Source organism: Peromyscus eremicus, chromosome 17 (genome assembly GCF_949786415.1).
Source record: "Peromyscus eremicus chromosome 17, PerEre_H2_v1, whole genome shotgun sequence".
Lineage (NCBI taxonomy): Eukaryota > Metazoa > Chordata > Mammalia > Rodentia > Cricetidae > Peromyscus > Peromyscus eremicus.
Window position 1 is genome coordinate 56044916 of NC_081433.1, and position 23690 is coordinate 56068605.

A 23690-nucleotide genomic window follows, 5' to 3' on the forward strand; every position below is an offset into this window, starting at 1 on the left:
AGAGATTATCAAAAGAAGCATGAGAAAACAGACACTGCTTGACATTGACTGAAGCTTCCCATCCTCTGTTGTGCATTTTACCACCATCCCAATTAGAAGAGCACAAGGCCCCACTCATTGCCCATCCCTAGTTAGCATTATACACTAAGTATTTGGCAAACACCTCCTATGTTCCAGGCATCATGCTAGGCTCTAATGACGGAGCATTGTACCAACAGGATCCATCATCCTCAAGAGCTCACAGCTAATAAAAAGAGAAAACAAAACAACAACGAAACCAAATGATGTTAAAAGCACCACTTTGCAATTGACTTAAGAGGGCAAGTTAGCCTAGAAGTCTGCTGCCACGTGCCTCCTGTCTTCTGCTTCTTTTCTGGTTCACTCCAGTCCTTACTGCTTTGAGCTGCATGTGGCAAGATCGTCTTCAACTCCTCTTTCCTGTAATCATGCTTCTCTACTCTCTAGCCCCCTCCTCTGTCCCGCAGTCACAGTGGCCTTGGTTCATGCAGCTCTTGGTCAGATATCATAACCTCACCCTTGGGGTTACCTCTGAGGCCTGTCTTCTACACAATCCCTGTGCTCCTGCGTGCTCATCACATCAAATCTCATGCAGATCCCTAACACTGTCCTCCACCCCCAGCCAATGCTTTTCCATGGAAACTTCCTTCAGCTTACTGACTCGACAATTTCTTACTTATTTCTCAAAGATTAAACCTAAGCAGTCTTGTCTCTTGGGAAGGTGACACCCAGCTAATATACACTCAGGGACAGTCTTCAATCCAGCATCAGACTGTGACTCAAATTAGGACAGAAACAATTTTTCCAAAGCTATAGGGAAGGGCTTTAATTCAGCTCATGGCAAGGAAATTATCATAAAAGTTAAATATTATAAAACAAGTGATAGTGTTTAAATCAGTTACCCCCAGTCATAAGGAAGATCATCTCACACATTTAGGACAAGTTTGACTATTTACATGTTTTCAAAAGTTACAAACACATCTGATGGGACAAGTCATTCCTGCTTTAAGTTTTGATTAAGCATGAGATTGTGATTTCTTAAACCTCCCACCGCTTTTGTGGGGTATTTCCCTAATAAATTCCTTTTCTCCTGAGATGGCCCAGGCACTAGCTATCAACCCTAACAACCTGACCTTGATCCCTAGACCCCATGTGGAGGATTCTAACCAACTCAGGAAGTTGTCCTCTGACCTTCACACACCTGTGACACATACATGTACACAATCACACACGCACACACACAGTAAATAAATGTAGTAAAAACTGGAAAATAAATAAAAATATAAATTCATTTTCTGATTCTTGAAACCAAAAATGCTAAATGATATTAGATATTTTATACTCCAAAGCATAAAAAATGAAAACTGACCATCATGATGCAATTAATGAGTGACCCTAAAAGAAATTTCAAATGCTGATTAATAGAAAGGAAAAGCCAGACCCTCAGGGTAAAAGGCTTTCCATAGAAGGAACACCAACTCTTGGTAAACAGCACACCCTATTCTCATCAACCACTATGGTGGAGACCTTCGCCACAGACCGGCTTCAAGTCCAGGAACCAGCACTGGGTGACCAGAACAGGCTCTGAAAGCCAAACACACAGTAGGCCTCTCTCTGTACTGGTTGAGTAGATCATGTATGACTCTTCATGAAACACTGAAGTCGAAACAGTAAATCATATTTCTGTTTGCAGTATGTTTTTAAGGAACTTTAGAAAAGAGTTTAAATCTCACCTCGGATTGGATGTTTTGCCAAGTAGAAGAGATGGATTTCTTTATTATTTATTTGTTTGTTTATTTTTTCTGGGAAGGAGGAATTGACTTCACCATCATATTTGTAATATGAAAAAGCCTAAACATTCAGCAAGAAAAATATAGCCTTCCTCGCCCACCCCACACGCTCAGATTTTCGCCCCCACTCCTGCCCCGTCTACACCACTCCATCACACTCTGGTGCTCCTCCCCTTCTTAGATAACATGTTCCTCGGCTGATGGGATTCTGGCTTTGCTATAAATTCTGCAGGAAAAATAGTGGGTCGGAAACTGAGTAAAAAAAAAAACAGCTTCCTCAGGGTTTCTGGGCATTCGGAGTGAGTTACACTTTCAACGCATGGTTTTCCACAAAGATGGAATATTAATGTGATTAGAGGGGAAAATAGGGAAAAAAAAAAAGACTAAAATAGCGGCTTCTTGTGATATGTTAAATCACATCCTGAAATGTGATTTTCATGCTCCCTACTTGTGACAGAACAAATACTTCTGCTCTTGGTCATCAAACTATGCCTACTCATCTTTAGTCAGCATAAAAAGTGATGGGCTTCCTTGTGATATTTTAATACAAGCATACATAAATATATGGGCGTGTTCTTATGCAGCCCCCATCCTCCCTGTCCTTCCCTTGCCAGTCCCTTTCTCCCTTCCCAAGGGTCCCCTCTTTGGCTCTCATGTCACATCACACTTCCACCACTCCCCCTACACATGCTGAAGACTTCTTCCTTCCATTTTCTGTTCTTCATTCTATTTTTCTGCCATATAAACATGCATACTTGTGTGTAAGTTTAAATCTAGAGTGTAGATGAGAGGGAATGTGGCATTTATCTTTCTAAGCTTGGTCTCCCTCCCCCTCTCCCTCCCTCTTGGTTTTTTGAGATAGGGTTTCTCTGTGTGTAGCCCTGGATGCCCCAGAACTTGCTCTGTAGACCAGGCTGACCTTGAACTCACACAGATCACCTGCCTCTGCCTCCCAAGTGCTGGGATTAAAGGTGTGCACCACTGCCCAGCTATTTCTCTCTTGAAAGTAATTTTTAAAGTGTCATACAAGTATTTCTAGATGAGCACTGAGACCCTATTATCTTTGATGAAGAAAAAGAGGCGAGAGAATGAATCACAATCACATCTTATCTGCAAAAAAATCAATAAGAAAAGGAACAGGATCTAAAATAAAATTCAAAGATCTTACCCATGGAACTATGGTTTTGAAAAAATATGTAATATATTTCAATTCAAAGATAAATTTATTTGCTTAAATATAAAGGAATAAAACTAAAAGGGAAAAAAAGAGCTACATCAAAGAAACCCCTTTCATTTTTTTTCCTTTTAAAGGGTATCACTGTGGAAGCAGGTTCCTTGATATTTTTTTAATTGTGACAAACTGTGTACAACATAAAACTGACCATTTTAGCCATCTATAAGTTGAAGACTATAAACCACATCCACAGCTTAAGGTACCAAGTACATTCACTGTAACCAATCTTCTCCCCTGCCTCTGGCATTACATCCTACTTCCTGTCAATATGGCTATTCTAGGTACCTCAAAGCTGTGTGGCATCATATAGAATCTGTTGCCTTCTTTCTGGCTTATTTCACTTAACATAATGTCTGCAAGGCTCATCAATAGCATGTGGCTACCCCTCTGAAAACTGGATAATACTCCAATGTGAGGGCAGACCATATTTTATTTATCTGAAAATAGATCTGGGGTTGCCTCCACTTTTTTGACTTCCCTTCAAACATGTTTAACTCAGAAGCTCTGGGGCTGGGGTTAGGTTGCCTGGTTCAAATACCTAGACTTGCACAGAGGGATTTAAAAAAAAAAAAAAAAAAAGAATGGAAGAGGACAGGTGGGCACGGTACCAAACTGAGCAATCAAAAGTGCTGACGGTGCTAGGAGCTGAAAAGAATTTTCAGGTACCATAAATCATTCTAAGATAGATCTCAACAGATATTTACTAGATCCTAAAAAAAGAGACCATGTCTTTTCTGAAGTCAATGATCTCCAAACTATAGCATACAATGAATAGATGAATATCAACAACAACAAAAATAAATAAATAAGAGAGGCACAACAACCCTACCCACAGAGGATTCAGAAAACGCTCCTGCTACAACCTCCATCACTCCTTATCAGTTGATTCCTAAGAAAGACTAGAGAGAGACAAGCATAAAGAGGGAGGGGTGTCCCACAGACAGGAGACATCAGAACACGCCCTGAAGATGAGCGTGAAGCACAACCTTGAAGCCAGAAGTTATCCTCATGGAGCTTCAAGAAGCAGTCCCCAGTCAGAACAGGAAAGGTGAGAAGCCAGACCCAATGACGTGTCAACTGGAATAAAGGAACGTCTAGTAGAAGATGCCCGTCATCTCCACAAACCCACCCGCTGAACTTTGAATATCTTCCTCTACTGTTCTCTCCTTTCATTTTTAAGTCAGGGTACCTCATTAAACCGAGAAACTTGTTCTTTTGGCTAGACTTGTTAGTCAGAAAGTTCTGGGGTTAGAGCTACACAGTTTCATGCTTGACTCATATGTGGGTGCTGCTAAGGATCCAAACTGGGATACCTGTGCCACAAGCCCTCTCTACCCACTGAGCCATCTTCCCAACCCCCAGGTAAAGTAATCTCCCAGGACCACCTTTGTCATTAGTGACAATGTCATCATGAAGTATGCAGTTATGCTTACTTCTGATACTCAATTTGTTTTCCACCTTATGCTACATGGCAGTTGTGTTTTTTTGAACTTGTAGAAGAACAGCAAAGACTTACAAGTTAGATATCTACAAACAGAATCCCTGTTACCAAGACATTACCAGAAGAGCTGAACCACTGAAATGAGAAAGGACATGGTGAGCTGAGAACAGCATTGTGTAAAGCAGGGAGATGACATGCCCATGAACAGAATGCAAAAGGATGTTACACAGATGTTTCCTCTGAACTGAAACATTCTCTCCTGGAGGGATGAGAGGAGCTCTGAAGACTAAGAAAACTTACCAGCCTTGGGAAACTCAATAAAATTCACAAGTGCCCCTCCATAAGGTTATGTAAACAGTAAGCAAGTGCTGAGGGATGGGAGACTCTTCCACAGAGACGACTGCTACTTGTGCAGGAAACCCCCTGGATGTAGCTTCCGTGAGTCACCACTCTTACTAGGTTGACCTATTTGGTGATGTAGCTCCACGTGAGTCACCCATGTGTGTGACCTCTTTTCCTTATTCCTGTAAATGTCCCTGATAAACTCACTGGCTCACCCAGCAGGACTTCGGTGGAATCAGCTATGTGTTCTGCCATTGTTGTTTCACCTGGGATGAACAGGTGTTTATTAATGTCTCCCCAGGAAAAGACACGACAAAGGTATCCAGGGAATACAACAAGAGGAGACACTTTCAGGTATGAGTTGTCCCTTCATTAACTTTTCCATTCACTCATTCACCCTTTCCACGTGGCTCCACACAGAACCTATAGCCTGGTTGTCAGAGCTAAGCAATGTCAATGCAGGGTGCTTTGCTATGTGGGCTGCTGTGGAATTGAGCTTTGAAGGGTGAGTAAGAGTTCCCTGAGGGTTTACAAGATGACAGCATCCTGGCAGGAAGAATAGTCTGGAGGTCAACAGCTTCAGACAGTCATAGTGAGTAAGGGAGGGATGAACAAGAGGTCAGGAGGGGGGAAGACCAGACCAGTGTGACCAAGGGCATGAAGATGTAAAGAGGGGTAGAGGCTGCACTCAGGGAGAAGAGCAAAGCTCTTCCTTTAGAAGAGAATTATGAGTATGGAAACTCAGATGCAGGAAATATGTCAGGAGCTGTGGCAAGCACCAAGTGAGGATAAAACTGTGGCAAGGGTTAATTCACCGAGAAGGGACCGTGTTGGGACAGACTCCAGGATGAAGGCATGTCGGACTTAATTATGGTTTGATTGTGCAGTGGCCCCCATCAGCTCGTGTGTCTGAAAACTTGGTCCTTAACTAATCTGATCCTTCTAGTAAGGTTACACCTTCTGTGATCCCTGTTCCCCTGTCCATTCCTCCTCAACTCCTTCTGATCCCTGTTCCCCTGTCCATTCCTCCTCAACTCACTATGACTGTTTGAAGCTGTTCACCTGCACACTATTCTTCCTTCCAGGACTCTGTCATTATGGAAGGTTTGGGATCTTTTGGCTACAGACTCTTGATTTGGATCTCTAGGGATGGGGCTTATGGGTTATAAATCTCTCGAGTTCCTGCCCCTGTTCTCTGCTTCCTGACTGCCCCGATGACATAGCCATCTACTTCCCACTCCTACTGCCACAGCTGTAGCAGCTTCTGCCACCTTCACCGGCAGGACAGACTGTATGTCCAGAACTGTGTGCCAGAACCAATCCTCCCTCTCTTAAGATGTTTGGACAGTTACTCCATCACAACAAGAAAAACAATACAGGACACAAGGGTATTTGTACTGTAAGGTATGAATAGCCTACTGCTATTAAAAGTCTGAAACAAGAATTAACCCCTTCCATACAAGGTTAAGTCCATGTTTAGCAGCCCTGTGCTATGTGGAGGACCTGTCCATCACGGCTGCCAGATGCTAAGCCTGAGTCAGTACAGTGAAGTACAGAGCAGTTGGCAACTCTCCCAGGCTAGCCTTCACCTAGCAGGCCTCCTGGTTCCTGGGCAGTATCTCCTGGTGCTGTCCTAGGTTTTAACAGAACTATAACTGGTATTCATATCCAATGGATGCCCCACACTACCTGCCCTCCACTACCCAGGCATTGCCCTGTCTTACTACCCCAACAGCTTTAGAACACAAACAACCCCTGACTTTGCATTTTCCCCACATAGACTTTGATCAGCTTTTAATTAATTCTCCTGCTAATTTTCACCCTGGCTCCTTTCTACTATCATCTTAAGGCTTTAACAGTTACGGCACATGTGATTTTTAAATGACAGTGTTCTCTTTTACATCCTCCAAGTCATTCTTGAAAATATTAAGCATCCTAAGACTCAAGATGAGAGCCATTCTCTGTGCCCTGAAGTTGGCCCCAATCAGTCTTCATAGCTCCTTGACTTGCTACCCAGAGAAGAGTTTGTGAAGATGTAATCTCCATTATTGTGTTCATATTACTCACTTTTAGCTGAGGTTGTTTATATGTTTTCTTTATACACAATTCAAATGTGGTCCTTTTTAAAATTCCATATTTCCTATCATCTTCATACAAGGCAGTTCACTCATGTAAAGTCAAGTCATGTAACTTAACTTCTACTTTTTATCTTAATCAGGATGAAAATGCTGGAACGCTGCCCCCATTCTCAATAATGCAAAATCATGAACAAAACCCCTATTAAAATGTGTTAAGAGGAAACAGCTCTTTTTGAAAGACACCCACAAGACAGGTGTCTTCATTTCTGTCTACTTTTCATTTGTATTTCTAGAGAAAACTAAAAAAAAAAAAAAAAAAAAAAGGTTTCATGTGTACGACTCCCCATTCAGTCTCCAACATTAACAATTTCTCATAGGCTCTTATTTGTATTGAGGCAGGATCTCTTATATCCCAGGCTAGCCTGGACCTTGCTACGTAGGTAAGGATGACCCTGAACTTCTAATTCTCTTGCCTTCATTTCTGAAGTTCTGAAATTACATTTTTAAACATTAATCTTCCCAGTTGTAGTTAAATATCTTAGAGCAAAAAAAAAAAAATCCAAAATTATTGGATATAAGAGCAAAGCAAGCTATCAGAGATTTTACACTTATTCTAAGGCCTAAACCAACAGTATATATTTATAAGGAAGCTATTCTCAAATAGTTCCAATTAAACACCCTTGGGGTGTTACAAGGGGGCATTCATCTTCCCAAACCATTTTGCTTGAACAACTATTTTGTAGCTTGATCAAAAAATCACTGTACCCATTTGGTAGCAGAATGAATCTTTCAGAAAGGTTAATATTTTGTCTTAACTTGTTCCTGATTAAGTAGACAGTTTCACACACACACACACACACACACACACACACACACATATATATATATATATATATATATATATATATATATATATATATATAGAGAGAGAGAGAGAGAGAGAGAGAGAGAGAGAGAGAGAGAGAGAATTACAAAGCCCTTCTAGCTATGCTGTTGGTTGACATTCTAAGAAGACAGAAATACTGAGAGTCTTGATAGTGGGATAGAGATTATAGCCAGTGGGTGAGAAGATTCAAAGCAAAGCAATTGAGCTATTTAAGAAATATTGATACCTTGAAATAACTTCATTACTATAACTATTAAAAGTAAAATGAATTGAACGCGTGCCATACATAGCAAGGAGGTTGAACGGAGCAGACCAGGTAAGTTTTCTAAGTCACCTGTGATAAACAGACCACTTACCTGTAAGAATAAGTGCTACATAAGTCCTTCAGTGGCTAAAAACGATCTTGGCTTCTCTTCTTGTAATGGAAAAGAGTCTAAAATGGTAAGAAGAAAAGAAATAGGAGGTAACCCCTGTAAATTTCCATGCTTTAAATGTAGGTGAAATTTAATAACGGTAAAATGCATGTGATTTAGTATATAATTCACGATTCATCTGAACATTTTTACCCCACCCCAAAGCAGTAGAGTATCTCCCCTTCCTCTTTTAGTGAGTAAAAGCAAAACATTTGTTTTTAAAATGAAACCACCAATATTTAAACGCAGGAAAGCCCCGCTGAGGAAGGAGGAAGGCCAAACACCGCACTTCCACGTGGAAAAGAACAACCCCAAACAAGCTAACCTCCGCAGAAAGAAAGGCACACAGCTGCTCCGATCGCACATCTGCTTCTGGTGGTGACTGCCCTGGAGTCGCACTTGGCTTCCAAGTCAGGGTCCAGACGGAAAGTACCTCCCCCTTCTGCTAGCACCGCGTTCAGCTCAGCGCCACCACTGGGGGGAAGAAAAATCCGTGCCATGAAGTGTTAACAGTAAAAGAGAAAATTCCTCATCTGAGTTTTCGTGGAGAGGCAAGAATCCACACACTGCAAGGGTTCCCTCTTGGAGTCGTATTGCCGGTGCTCACCACAGCCCGGAGCAGCACCAACACAGGCTGCAGCTGCAGAATGCCCACCAGGGGATGCTATGCTGGCGGTATGGGCGCCTGCCGAGGTGCCCAGAATGCTGGAGAGGATGAACTGGGTGCTGTTGATGATCTCCAGGCTCCCCACCCCCACCCGAGGGCACGAACTCCTGCCCAGCCCCCAGCTCTCCACTCCCATCTTGCCCTCACTAAGGTACGTGGTGGTGGAGTGAGTTACAAGTGGGACCCCACACTGTCCCGGCCCTTGAGGAAGCAGATGTTGTCAGCTGAGATACAAGCAGAATATGAAAGACGTCCAGGTCAAAGACTCCCCGTGAGAAAGCCGCTGAGAAGGAAGCCGGTGAGGAACTAAAGCCCTCTTGTCAAGTCTGTAATATACTGTTTTCAATGAACTAACTCGGGGCTCACTCCCCCCAAGAGTTTTCCTTATTTTTATCCCATCTGTCCCATAATTCAGATAATGGGCATAATATATCCACGTGTGTGTATACACTACCATTTCTATTTCACGTGCAGGAATAATAAAAAGTCCTACACGGTTTATACAAGGCCAGAGGAAAGATGGATAAGCCACTCAAGTCTACAGATTGCTAGCTGGTCCCCCCTGTCTCCATGGGGACAGCCTGCCAGTAACTAAGTTTGGAGATTTTTTTTTTTTTCTGACTCTCTGGCGTTAAGGAAGTCAGTAGACGCGTACAGTGTATTACTATAGAAGTTCAGAGTGTTTTCCATCCACACTCTCTCACCCGGGTTTGCTGTGGGTTTAGCAGTGAAAGTGGGTTGTCGTCTTCCTGGGGGGCACATCTAAAAGACCTCCAAAGCGGAGACGATGGCAGGGCAGCCTGCTTCAGCCCTGCTCTCACAGCCCACTTCCCCCTCTGCCAGCCTAATTAATCTATGTCTAAATGGAGCCGCAGTTGGCAGAGAGGCAGCAGTGTCAACGTGGAATAATCGCTTGGACCTGAATCTGAGTTGTTTTCCATCCCTGACAACAAATAATGTTACTTCCCAGCCTGCAGGCCAAGAGCTGAAATGGGTTTATAATTTGCCTTCCAATCAATCTCTCATCCTCTCAACCCCTTAGGTTTCTGTCTTTCAGCATGCAGGGGACAGCTTTGGAGACTCAATCACCGGCTTGGTCTTTATTGATATCCTTAATGAATATGCTTTGGCTTCTAAGTAAAAAGGTAGAAATCTGCATAATCCCAAACCACGCTGGTTTACATAATGAAAACAAATAGACTGTCAGCTCCTAGCTCTGCAAGATCATTAATAAACCCAGTCATTCTTCTCTCATGCCAGCGGCTGGAACAGAAACCTTCAGTCATTTCATATGCACACAGCCATCCACATTCAGCCAGCTTTGAGACCCTGGTAGTAGGCAGGTTGGAATCGGAGGACAGCTCAGCTCCTTCCTCCGCTTCCAGTCAAAGAACTCATTAAAACTCTGCTCCTGGGCTCTGGGAAGTGCAGAGTCCCCTTAGTAATCCCAACCTCTTGTTCCTCCAAAGATGAGCCCTCTCAAGCTGGTAAAGGAAAGGACGACACAAGAATGCAGAATTGCCAGCAAAACCAAGAGTGTGACCAGGGTGGAAACAAAGCAACATCGTGAAAAATTTCAGAAGATAAACAGTAGAGATGCCGAAGAGAAAGGGGTGTGTTCAACCAGACCTAGACAACGGGCCCTCTGCAGCACTTCTGCATTGCTTAGGAAGCTGTTGAACAGCCACAACAACACTAAGGACACATGTATTAATAGTTTCCATTTTTTACAGAGGAGTGGTGGAAGAAGGTTCAGAAATCTGCATGGCTAATAAAGGGTTTTTTGTTTGTTTTGTCTTGTTTTGTTATTTTTTCTTAACTTTCAAACCCAAAACCACTGAAGAAAAAAGCAAACCTCCCTCTTTCCAGTATTTGACCCTGCCCATGAAGGTCCTGGTGGTGAGAAGAACATGAACTGCCCCCTCATTGGCTGACATATCTAAATACTTAGTCACGGCTGTCAACTCTATTGCAGAAGGTTGTGGAACTTTTAGGAAGTAGGGCCTCACTAGAGGAAATGGATCACTGTGTATGGTACTTGAGGTTTTATGGCCCAGCTCCATTTCCTGTTCCCTCTGCTTTTTTAGTGTGGATGAAATGTGACCAGCTAGCAGCTAGCTCCCTCCACCAGGTTTCCTCTGCCTGTTACCATGACTCACCCACCATGATGGAGTATATACCTTGGAACTACAAACCAAAATAAACCATTCTCCCTTAAATTGATTCTGTCAGGGTGTTTTATCTCAGGAACCAGAAAAGAACTGAGACACTAGTCTCCTGTGCGGGTCTTTAGTAATGGAGATAAAGTCTGTAGACTAGTAGCTACAGAAGAGCAGTGACCAAGTAGATATGCCACCAGTATCCAAAGATTGTCACCGAGGCCTTTAGAACACAGTCTTCCCTAGATCTACCTGATCTTTCTTCCAGTCTTCCCTGGATCTACCTGATCTTTCTTCATAAGAAATATCAATGACATAGCATTTGACACAGAGTCATGAAGGGCGGGAGTTCCAGGCCCGCTTTTTTCATCATAGTGAGTTTGACACCTGCCTGTGATGCATGAGATCTTGCCCTCCTCAAACAAAAAAATAAATAGATGGAAATCTCAATGACAAAAACAAATCTTTGGGTAAGTCTTCCTGACTATTAAAGAATAAGACAAGATGAGAATATACTAAAAGCAAAAAATGGAATCCAGTTAACAATTGAAAAGTACAGATACAGAACCTTGCTATGCCATTCATAAAAGTTGCAAGGAAATATCCCTGAGTCTCAGTACCTTTGTTTCGGTTCAGGTTCCCTTCCTTATCAGTTGTTAGCTCACTGTGTTTTGGACAGTTCGGCACTGAGAGTGAGGATTAACGCGGACCTGTTGTGGCCTCAGTTGTTTAAGGGATGCTAAGAAGAAGGTAGAAAAGTGCTGGTGTACCTCAGAGTGGATGGGAGAAATCACAGAAAAAAACATGTATGTGGATTTTAGAGGTTTTCCATCTGGGACGCTAACAGATCGGGATATCTACCATCTCAACCAAAAGAGTAGAATTTGGCATCCATTCATTAGCACATCTCCTGAAATAATGTAGCTTTTAGTCCTGTTACAAGAAGACTACCTAAAAACTGTGACACTGAATACATTGAAAGCAATAATATCTTCATAACCTAGGAGCCAGGCTAGTCAATACATCATACCCAAGACAATGTTCATCCCACTACTTGCTTCCAAGGGCGAAAACACAACTTGCCCAAGAATGTAGATGCCTTAAGCTATAAGACATCTGCACTTCCCTCAAATTAAGTATTCACACCTTCTATTCATCTAAACAATCATGGATGTTAGACTCACTGATTGGTACAATAAGGACAAAGGAGTTCTAGGCCTCTTTCCCTAAACATGGTCAATATAGTGGAAACATGCACACACACCAATAACCCACTCAAGCATCCCACTGAGATTTCCATTGTAAACATGTAGATAAAAGCATACACTTTGAATCCTGAGTGACAACTTTTTGCTTTGTTTTGTTTTTATTATTTTTTTTTTTCGAGACAAGGTTTCTCTGTATTGTTTTGGTGCCTCTCCTGGATCTTACTCTGTAGACCAGGCTGGCCTCGAACTCACAGATCTGCCTGGCTCTGCCTCCCGAGTGCTGGGATAAAGGGCGTGCGCCACCATTGCCCGGCTGAGTGACAACTTTTTAAATATGAGTCAGTGGAGTTCTCTGCCTGTTGGTACTGAGAGCCAGAGCTGGGAACAGGATCGGCACTGTGTGTCCAGCTTCTAAAATTATCATCTTTTTCAAAACTATGTTTCAGAAAAGAAAGCACGCTGGGACGCTAGGCATTGCAAGAAGCATGCCACCATATTCTTAACTGCATTCCTTCCACATTGAATAATTTGACTGTAAATAGTGTTTTAGGGCATAACTGATTTCTAAAGCCATGATCCCCATCCCAGAGGTTACTTTTTTGTCATTCTGTGAAATAAAAAAAACAGGATGAACTTTGTGTCCCTAGTCCAGAAAGCACAGATGCACATTGAAAAAAATATCCTCTTCATAATCCTTCCGCTGAAGTATGCCACGCTTATTTTCTTCACTTCAGCTTCTCACTTTGGTCAATGGAGATCCCTTGTGTAACACACTTATGCTGTCTAATCATCTGTGTTCCTTTAGTACACACAGCGTTAGGAGCCAGATACCTGGCAGGGAAGAGCACTTGTTGCCCTTGCAGAGGACCCGCATTCAGTTCCCAGCACCTCTCTGGTGACTCCGAACCATTCACAACTCCAGTCTAGAGAATCTGACTCCCTCTCCTGGCCTCTGCAGACACCAGGCATACATATGGCACACATACATATACACAAGCGAAACATTCATTCTCATGAAATAAAGTAAGTAAATCTAAAAATAAAATAATAAAATGTACAGGATTAGTTGCATGGGAATCCCTTAATCCCTGAGTGTGAACTATCTTCATACTTTCAATGTATGAACAAACCACGAATGTGTAGAAAATGAAAGTCTTTGAGATCACATGACAACTAGAAACACAAACAGTGGGGCTTGGGGGGGTGCATAAAGAAAGAGACACTAATGAAAACCAGAGTTGGAGTTATAACTAGTTTTCTCAAGAAACTTAAGTTTTTCTGTCTGCTTTAGTTAAGACCAACAACACAATCTTTCTCCCAAGTCAGTTAAGATAGAGACGTGTAAGTACAGACAGCCCTTCCTTCTAATGAGAGCTGTTTCCCAGCAGACAGTCTGTAACACCATAGCTATATTCACATATATTCACTGTACTAGACACACTCTTCCAGGGAACCCTTCTGGGCTGGCCCTGCTCAGCTTGATGGCATCCAAGATGCCAATGAGACATGAACAATGCCCCAGGGAGTCAGCAACATTTAATCCCATACAGAATAAGAAATCTGGCCTGTCCTCTTGTGTGGGTGACTAAGGCTTCCTGCAAGTCCTAAACATCTATGGGTGTCCAGTTCAGGATCTGTGAAAGGAAGGGTGGGGCATCAGTGGTTCTCAGTGAGGGAGCGTGAGCCTTCACTCTTGACCCCCGCCCAGCTGAGAATTCTTGTCTAAGATTAGTTACAGAGGGGAACAAGTTGAAAGAGCAAGAGAGATGCACAGCAGTATAGCTTAGCTGTGAAGACTAGGAGAGAGGAGGGGCTTGAAGAAAGTCCAAGCTCGTGAACACTTAAGGTTATGGACTTTCTGAGTGTAACAGTTTATTCAGATTCACTAATGCAGAGCGGACAATTCTAACACATTTTTCCAATGACCAAATACACCTCTCAGGGTGGGCTTTCTCCATGTCACAAAGACAAGTCATCCCACAGAAGACACACCGATCAACAACAGCTCATGGGGCATGCAGTGACCCAGGCAACGGAGACAACCCAAAGAAAACAAAATACACAGTGCACCCAGATAGGGCACTCAAACAGTAGGGGGCACAATGGGGAGAGGGCACAGGACTGTGGTTCGAGTCCACCAGGCCTGGGCTTCAGAGATTGCTCGGTTGACAAAGTACTCGCCACAGAAGCACAAGGACCACTTCAGCTCCTCAGCACACACATAAAAGCTAAGGGGAGGCATATATTCCTATAATCCTGGCCCTGGAAAGACGGAGACAGGAAGAGCCCTGCAGCTTGCTGGCTCCAGGTTCCATGACAAACCCTGTTTCAAAAAGTGAGGTGGAAAGAGGTTTTGAGGAAGACACCGAGCATTGACCTCTACCTTCCACAGACAGCTGAACAGCCGTGCATACACACCAGACATATAAAATCATGAAACAAACGCTAGAAGTCGAAGCATTTTCAGGTTGGCTCTTAGGTCATCAGATGACATTGAGTAAATCACCTGCAAACTACAACTGGAATCAGATAGATCATCCTCAAATTCCCTTACAGGACAGAAAAAACACTTGCTCTTTATGACTCCACATAAAGTCCATCTGCTGCTAGAATCCTTGCCGCATCGCTCCAATCACGGCAATGAAGGCATCTCCATCATTGCTGTGCCTTCCAGATGTTGTAATCCCAGCCTTCTCAGGTGGGAGCACTCGGGACAAGGGCCCAGAACATGAGTGTGAGATAGAACGGATAAAGTTTGTTTTCTCTGGCTTCTTTATGATTCTGTCTGGTTTCAGCCAAGACTCTATGGCTGGCACTGAAGCTTGATCTATTGTACTCACAGGGCTTGTGACACTGACAGATGAAGAAATTCCACCTTTCATCAAAGCAGAACAGACTTTTTTGGGGGGCGGGGAGTGGCAATTTTGTCATCTTTCCAGATGTGAGAATGTCCATGTTGAGAGATATCATGATAAGAAGAAAAAAAAAGTCCGTGCAGCAATATACTTGCATCCTGATGAGCCCTCATTATCCTGAAAATGCATTAGATTTGCTGTATCCATTTCCCAGTATATTCCAGGCCCTGTTCCACTACGCGAGGATTGAGAACACACCATCCATACTTTCAGATACGGATTGTGACATTACAAATTAATATTCCACCATGAAAATATAAACCTTGTGTAAATGTTTATGTAATAGATTTATTCAATTACTCCACTGGATTGGGCTGGTGGAAGGATTTATCGAGGGGTAGAGTTTAAACCAGAGATGCAGAAAAAAATATTTATCTCAAGTTTCAAATAAATAAACAGTAATATTGCTTATACGTATGCATCATTTAACAAAACTGCCCACAAAATGCAAATGAATATTGCCATAGGGAATCTATAATTTCTGTATACTGCTTACTATGCGTAGAAGATAGCAATGAAATTACATATAAGTGCAGGGACCACAGATGCTTAATCAATACATTTTTAAATCATTAAAATATGCTTTTAGTCCTTGCTACATTCTGTTAAAAAATATGAGGTAAGAGGGAACCCCAGAAAAGTCTTTTAAAGCACTAACTAACTGTGCCTAAACAATACTCTGCCCCCACAACATGTACAGAGCTGGGGCTGTTGAGATGGCTCAGTGGGTAAAAGTTCTTGATGCCAAGCTTTATGATCCGAGTGTGACCCTCAGGACACATTTGGCAGAAGGAAAGAACTGTCTCCCTGCAATTTGTCCTCTGACCTCCACTATGACAAGTGGTCTCCTACCCCCTCCAATAATATGTGAATATAATAACTTTTTTAAATATAGTACTCCTTTTTTCTAAAGATGTAGGCCTAAGTAATTCTAACTGCCCTCTTGAGTGAAACAGCAACTAGCATTTATATTGAATGCTTTCGATAAGGCAGGGCCCCATCAAAAAAGATTTTTTCTAATAATTTCAGCTAACAAATCTAAAGAGTAGGGACAGACACAGAACTCCAGGGTGCAGGGGAGGACTCTCCAGTTCAGAGAGTTCAAATAGCTTGGTAGGGTCCCACACCATCCCAGGTAGTATGACGCCACAGTTGGGATGCTGGTGATGAAACTTCTGCCTTCTGGTGGACAAACAAAGAGAGCAAACATGAGATCCTGGAGTGGCGCTCTGTTTTATGACTTGCTGACTCATGCCTCTCACGGCTTCAAGAGGCTCTTTGTGCACTAAATAGCCACCAGCTACACTTCAAAGTTGGACGTTAGTCATTTGTGTGGTTCTTGAAGAGACCAATGAAGCAATCGTGGAAGACTGGGGGGCCACAGCAAGAGTGGACGCAACAGAATGGGCAGAAATCCTCAGAAACACTCTGGGCCACACCCGATCTAGTGGCTGTAATGTGGGCAAGCCAATTTTCATCCTTGGATCTATTTTCTCTTTAGCAAAACTAAAGTTTTAGACTAACAGTCCAAGACTCCTTCAGGAAATCCTTCTTATCTCTGTTACTTGAATCAACAAGTACTGGGGTCACCAGGATAACAATACATACATGTCAAGTTCAAAGCTTTCTCCCTTCCCTGAAAGACCTGAAGCCCTCCCATAATTAGCAAGATTCCTCACCATTTTTCAAACATAGTCTGTTCCCCATGAACACCCCGAAAGGAAGAGGGGCCCCCATCCAGGGGCTGCCATGTTATTCTGATACCCTAACAATATTCTTCATTTCAAAATCACTCAAGTGCTGATTTGAACCTTCTGGCAATAGAAAAAGAGGAAAGTGAGACCTAAACCCAATCCCACACCCCACCCCACCCCACACTCATCACTTCCCCATCCCCATTACCACTCCAGCCAGCTCATCCCATGCTCCCTGCATCTGGAAAGAACACTGGTGTTTGGGGGATTGTGGCTATGGTTGCCCTGTAGTTCCAGTCGTGCTGAGGCTCTAACATGAGCGTTTGCTCTTTGTATGAAAAAACAAATCATTTTCTCTTTTTAAGTGAACGGATTTTGTGGCCCTTTGGAGAGGCACAGAGAGAGACAGACAGACAGACAGAGACAGGGACAAATAAAATAAGGGGGTTGTAAAACATCTCAGCATGTAGAAAGCCTTCCCTTTCATCATGAAAAGGGGGAAAGAAGGAAAGAAAACTTGAGTGAAAAATAACAGAGCAGCTGACTAGGAACTTGCTATCTCTGGAAGAACTTCCCTCATGAATTTTCATTTCACTATTTTGGGAATTTAGCCAAACTGAAAATTATTCTTGGAAAAAGCATTTTATTCTGTGTGGTAACTACTTTCATGACACACGGTTCGCTCAAGCTCTAAAATCACAAGGAACATAATCTCTGTCCTATCCTCTACCTACACAGATGCCTTGTTCTGTCCTTTGCATACCATTTTCATAAACACTGTTTTGTCTCTGAATATATGATTTATGTGTTTGCATTCCTTGATGGGCTTATTTGGCAATCATGATACTATTATGAACCAACTCTCAAAATGTAGATTCCATCTTTCCTGTATTACAGCAGTGATTGACAGTTCACTGCCAGCCTTTATCATGGTGTAAACATGTTTTATGTGTTCATCATTCACCATAGGCATACTATTTCCTAATTTTTTGCTTGACTTCTCTATGTATCTACCTAGCCCATATATCTGCCATTTTCAATGGAGCAATATCCCACCATGTTGCTAAAAGAATGCTTAATTAGCCATCTCTCAGCTACTTGTTTCCATACTTTATCATAACCCAGTCAAGCATTTCTAAGTAAATAAATCTTGTGGGTTTTGTTGAGCTATTTCCTTAGTCTACAGTCTGAAGTAGGGAATTAGCAACTTAAAAACCATAATCAACTATGTGGCTTATTACAAGTTGCCAGGTGATTCTCAAAAAAAAAATAAGAATTTGTGATATCATCAATAAAATATGTCTGCCTTTTCCTCCAGTCTCTCTAACACTGAGATGTCTATACTTTATTGATGGTGGGGTGATTTCAAGAGAGTTATGGGAATCTCTGAGTTCCTTGAAACTGACTCACTTGTGTGATACTCTTTCTGTTTCTTTTAAAAAGTAAATCTCAATCACCTAGTACCAGGTACTCTCTGTACCCTGTCACTCAGTCAGTACTCCCAATGGCTTCGCTAAGTAGATATGATAAATTCACCTTTTACAACTGTAACTCACCAGCTGAGAAGCCAAGTCTACTAAGGGCTGCTATCTTACTAGCCTTTCCCTGTGGGATTCTCATGGTACCATCCAGCCTCAAAACACAACCTTCAACACCTTGCAATTCATTTTTACCATGAGTCTATAAAGCACACCTCCTTAGCTCAGTGGCATTTTACACCTTGTTATAAGTGCATAGCCACGTTTTGGATCAAGACACAGAGTCTTGGGTCAGCTCACACTCTTTCATCCCTTTCTTTTAAAACATTGGAGTGGCTAGAGAGATGTCTCGGTACTTAACAGACATACTGCTCTTGTCTAGGACCCAGATTTCTATGTCAGGTGATCCACTGCTGCCTGTAACTCTAACTTCAGGGGGATCGGATATGTCTGGCCTCCGAGGGCACCTGCACTCACCTGCCTGCGCACAACACACGCATTTAAAATAAAATAATATATATGCATTATATTGCCTTTGTGCTTCTTGTTCTATATGAGATTTGATCCCAAAGCTGTTCCAATACATACATAATAATGTTTTTCATCCCAGAAGATTAAAGCCTCTGTGGTACAATAAGTGACAGATATGTCCTACACTCTTAAACTCTGAAATGAGAAACTGAATCCGAGAAGGAAAACGATTCATGAAAGGTCTAACATGTCAGTGAATGTCTTTGCTGGCCCTTCATTGTTACTGTTCATCTCTGTATGATCGAGTGGTCAGTGGGTGCACAGCAGAGACAGAGGCCTGGGAAAGGGTTTCATAATCATCACTTTCATTTTAGAGTCCTGAAGTAAACAAGGGGTCAAATTGGTGGAGCAACATGTTTTTAAAATGACCTTAATATACACCACTTTTTAAATTGTGCATTGTGACTGTTAGAATTCCTAGCCACTCCTCCATGACTGTGCATGCGCTGGCAAGATGTTTAGTCATCCCAGAGCCTTACGTCCTACATAATCCATGCACTGTGTGATCATGTAACTTGCACGCAACATGACCATGCAATCTATGCACATGCATGGCGTAGCTACATAAGCCCATATGCGCATGTGCAGAAGAAACCTATAAAAGCGGGTTCCACATATCCCTCCTTCTCTTCCTGCATGATGTTTCCATAGGCCTAAGCACCCCCTTCTATTTCCTCCCCTTAATAAACTCTTAAGTGTGTTTATTGTACCTCATGGCTTTTCTCACACTGTAAACAGCGCTGCTTAATGAACAACATTGCACAGTTTAGTAAATAACAGTGACCCTACATGAGATCATGACACTGAATATAGTCACAAAATCTGACAACTGCAAAAGGTTTCTGAATGTAGAATAATCAAAAATTAATTCTGGGGATGGAGAGATGGCTCAGAGGTTAAGAGCGCCAACTGCTTTTCAAGAGGTCCTGAGTTCAATTCCCAGCACCCACATGGTGGCTCACAACCATCTGTAATGAGATCTGGCAACCTCTTCTGTGTACCTAATTAATAAATAAATCTTTTTTTTTTTAAAAAAAAAAAAAAAAAAAGGCCTCTGAGCTGCCAGGCGGTGGTGGCTCACGCCTTTAATCCCAGCATTCGGGAGGCAGAGCCAGGCGGATCTCTGTGAGTTTGAGGCCAGCCTGGACTACCAAGTGAGTTCCAGGAAAGGCACAAAACTACACAGAGAAATCCTGTCTCGAAAAACCAAAAAAAAAAAATTAATTCTAAATCAACCCCAAAGTGAATCTGAAGTGTCCCTGGCATGACCTCACTGGAACCTTGGTTCTGAGCACAGGGCTTCAGCACTTTGTATAGTGGATTCCTTCAAGCCCAACATTGCCAACAAACACTGTCTGAATCACCTCATGCTGTGGAATAACTCTCTTGTACACTGTAAAGATTTGTCACTCAAACTGGTTTAATAAAACACTGGCCAGTAGCCAGGCAGGAAGTACAGGCAGGGTGACCAAAAAGAATACTGGGAAGAGGAAGGGTGGGGTCAGGAGTCGCCAGCTAGCCATAGAGGAGCAAGATGAGAATGTGTACTGAGAAAAGGTGCCAAGCAGTATGGTTAAACATAGATAAGAATTACAGGTCAAGTAAGTGTAAGAGCTAGTTAGTTCTAAGCCTGAGCTACTGACTGAGCATCTATAATTAACACAAGCCTCTGTGTGGTATTTTGGGAAGCAGCTACTAGGTATTTGAGAGTTGCTGGAGGGACAGAAACTTCTGCCTACAACTTCAACAAGATTTAAGATTGTAGTATGCAGTATTTTTACTGTACATATCAAATATTTTTGCTCCTGTGGAAACATAATGGTTTAATTATGGAAAACAAGACTTTTAATATTTTCCTACTGTCATTTCTCAGCATGTAAGCATCAAGTCAATATATCTCCAAAGCATATGCATTAGATGTCTGGTTTTTAAAACTGTTGTTGGAATGACTGAATTAAGGCTCATGAAAAAAAATTGCTAAAATAATTTTGATTGAGACTGGAAAAGGATTTCATACTACCATAACTTTTTACTGTGTGTATATGCATAGCATTGTTCTCAGCACTGACAATTATAAAGGTATCAATCAACTGAAAAAACGTTCAAGACTTTCTAAGGCCATTAAAGGGTTTAATTTGTTATGTAAATATAAACAAGCACAGCCATCTCATTTTGGAAAATTATATGATCTACCAAAAATTGCTTTAAACCACATTTCTTTATGATTAATCACCAATAACATTTTGCTTGCATGCCTATGTTATTCATGTGTTTACCTGGAGTCATGTAAAAATTTATGGGATGAAAAGGAGACCTAAGTAGGAAAATTTTAAGAAGCCTGATATATATCACTATTTTTTTTACATTAAAAATGTCAACAGTTTTAAATCAAATGAGTTTTGACCTTTAGAGCAGACTTCTGTGACAACCAGTGCTTACTCCAACAATGCTCCTGGGTTTTTTGGCTTTTTTTTCTTTGGCTCCTTTTTTGAGATTAACCTTCAGAGCTAATGTGAGTCAATCCAATTTTTGTTTATTTTGTGGTGTAAGATGTGGGGGAGTATCATATAGCCCAGGCCAGCCTCAAACTCACTGTGTAGTCAAGACTAGCCATGAAATTCTAAGCCCTCTCTCATCACTCCCAAATATAGGATTATAAGCAGGTACTACCACATCTAACTCCATTTTTACTTTTTAAAAGAGTAAGTTAACACCATTACATTGAGCATCATCTCTGTACCTTTCACATTACCAAAAAAAGAAACACAAATATAATCTAGGTAATGAGCAATAGAGACTAGCAAGAAACATTTAAAGTCAAAAGGTTTGAAAGACCAAAGCATAATGATGAATGTGAACAGGTTAACACCTCAGTGAAAGACAGAACTTCTGGATGCCAAGTTCCATGCTGCTTATAGAGAGGCCTACAACCACATGGCTTGAAAACATAAGAAAAAAGGAGAAAACAATATATCTAGAAAAACAGGAATGACCAGAACATTTCGGGGACAATATTTATATTAAATAGAGCAGAATTTGAGACTGAAGAAAATAGCATGACAAATACGTGAAAAATGTCAACTTTGCTACAAGTAAAAATTCCATTTTTTAATAAAGTAGCTTACCTTAAATTGGCTAAATGTGTTTTATGTGAAAGCTAACAATATTAGTGAATTAGCATACATAGACAATAAATTTTATAAATTTTTGTTTATTTGTTGGTTTATTTTGGTGGTTGGTGCTGAAGAGTGAACTCAGAGCCTTGCAGATGTTAAGGAAATCCCTGTTGCTGAGCTACAACCCAGCCCTGGGCAATATGTTTTAGTATTTTTCATTTTATAATATTTTTATTAATTCTTTAAGAATTTTATACATTGTTTCATAATGATATTCACCACCCCTCCCCAACTTCACCTAGATACAAATCTCATTCTACAACTGGACAGTTCATTTTAATGATAATTTTAGCATTAAGGGTGCAGCCATACTGTCTGCTGTGAGTAGGGAAGCCCTCCATACAGTGTGGATATACATGATGGAATGGAATGCAGCCACTGAAAACCAAATGGACATAGTATTAAACCAACTCCTAATGAGTCATCATTACACGCATAAATTAAGGGATCTCTTAACCTTCATCAAAGAAGCTTTGCAGTAGAGAGTGATTAATACAAAGACCCAAAAGTAGTCAAGGTGCAGAGAAAAAGGCTAGATGGCAGACTGTTCAGCCCTACATATATACCACACCACTCCTCCCAAGGCTCAGGGATCATTGTGGAAAAGGGGCGGAAGGGGTGGAAGAGCCAGAAGAGGTGGATGACTACCAGGAAAGAGTATCTTCTGCACAGAGCAAGGCAGCTGCACATACGAACTCAGTGGTTACAACAGCATGTATAACATCTGTGCAAGCTTAAGCCAGACCAAACCCCAGCATGGAAAGGGGAGGAGGAAATCGTTGCTCAATATTCCTTTCTTCTCCATCTTGAGATAACGTCTAATCTTTCTGTCTCTATGAATTTGTATATTCTACATATTTCATGTAATATGTTCTATAGCATTTGTCCTTTTTTAAATGTAAAAACATTTTATGTACAACTTCAGGAGAAATAATACACAGATAGCTTGAACATAAAAACAAGTTATAATTCAAAAGTCCAGGGTTATTTTAAACAGTAAAATATTTTCTCTGTAGAAAATAGTAAAAATGACATTTCCTAATAAGCCCTTTTAAGCCAAATGATAGCTGAATTATACATATAAATATTGATTAAATTCTGGGATACAGAAGAAACCTATCTTCATCTGTTCAGAGAGCTATGTTTTACTTAAGTTGTGTAAGTGAGATTCCTATTCATCTTCCCCTTCACTGTTTGATTTATGGCAGACATTTTTCTATAGGCTAATCCATAATCTAAAAAGATTTTAGGGTCCCCTCCTGAAAGTACAGCCAGCATTTTCTTTCATCAGCTTGATACAGTAAATGCAGAATCTCTGTTTTGTATGATGGAAAAACCCCACAAATGGACAGTAGTATCAGGACATAATATCATGAATGTAGTAAATCAATGCAATTAATGTAATTAATGAATATCATAAATGTAATTATTGAATGAACACTGTGAATGTAATCAATGAATACTATAAATGAAATTAATATAATGAGAGTAATTAATATCATGAGTGTAATTAATATCATGAGTGTAATTAAATAAATTAATAAATTTTAAAAAATATATAAAATAAAACAACTTTAAAAAAAAGGAAAGGGGAGTAGGAAATGAAGTCTTACCCCTAACCAAGGAGAGTTTGGACATCGTCAGCTTCTGGGAGAGGGAA

The 23690-nt window shown here is 41.3% G+C and overlaps 1 protein-coding gene across 1 annotated transcript in view; it reads right to left on the reverse strand.

Moving 5' to 3' along the window:
* Csgalnact1 (chondroitin sulfate N-acetylgalactosaminyltransferase 1) overlaps positions 1 to 23690 on the reverse strand; it is a 332858-nt gene that overhangs the window by 169436 nt on the left and 139732 nt on the right. The window contains exons 3-4 of the mRNA XM_059244472.1: positions 8528 to 8676; positions 8146 to 8222 (exon numbers count right to left, since the gene is read on the reverse strand). The gene's annotated coding sequence lies outside the window, so the exon portion shown is untranslated. The remainder of the gene's footprint in view (positions 1 to 8145; positions 8223 to 8527; positions 8677 to 23690) is intronic.